Here is a 498-nt window from a genome sequence, read left to right on the forward strand (position 1 = left end):
ACAGTTAAGGACGATTGCCACAAGAGGGCATTGCAGCCCATAATGTATCCTGAAAAGGCTCACCCACCCTCAAAGTACAGTTCAATGCACCACTTGTATTGCCTCGTAAGATTAGATAAATATTCAGCATAAAAAAAAGGCTTTAGATGTGGTGGATTGAATGGATCAAAATATACATTTTCACTGTAAACGGCTGCTAAAACCACAATGATAGGTCTCTCCTTAAGGAGATTCTGTGTGTATTCCTTGTACAATAACATTCTGTGATTCACCGATATCCAACTGGATTTATTTACACTAATGATAAAAACTATATATTACATATCTACTAAAATACCCTTTTCAAATCTGCACTCAGTGCATTAGTTTACAGTAAAAACCATAGAAAGTACACACTGTACTTTTACTCCAGTCTTCTGTTTTTCAAGAGACAGCAACTAAAGAAGCATGTGGGCTTCAGTGTTTAAAGTCACAATGACAATCCAAGTTTAAATAATG

This window comes from Pseudochaenichthys georgianus, chromosome 5 (genome assembly GCF_902827115.2).
Source record: "Pseudochaenichthys georgianus chromosome 5, fPseGeo1.2, whole genome shotgun sequence".
In the NCBI taxonomy this organism is placed as follows: Eukaryota; Metazoa; Chordata; class Actinopteri; order Perciformes; family Channichthyidae; genus Pseudochaenichthys; species Pseudochaenichthys georgianus.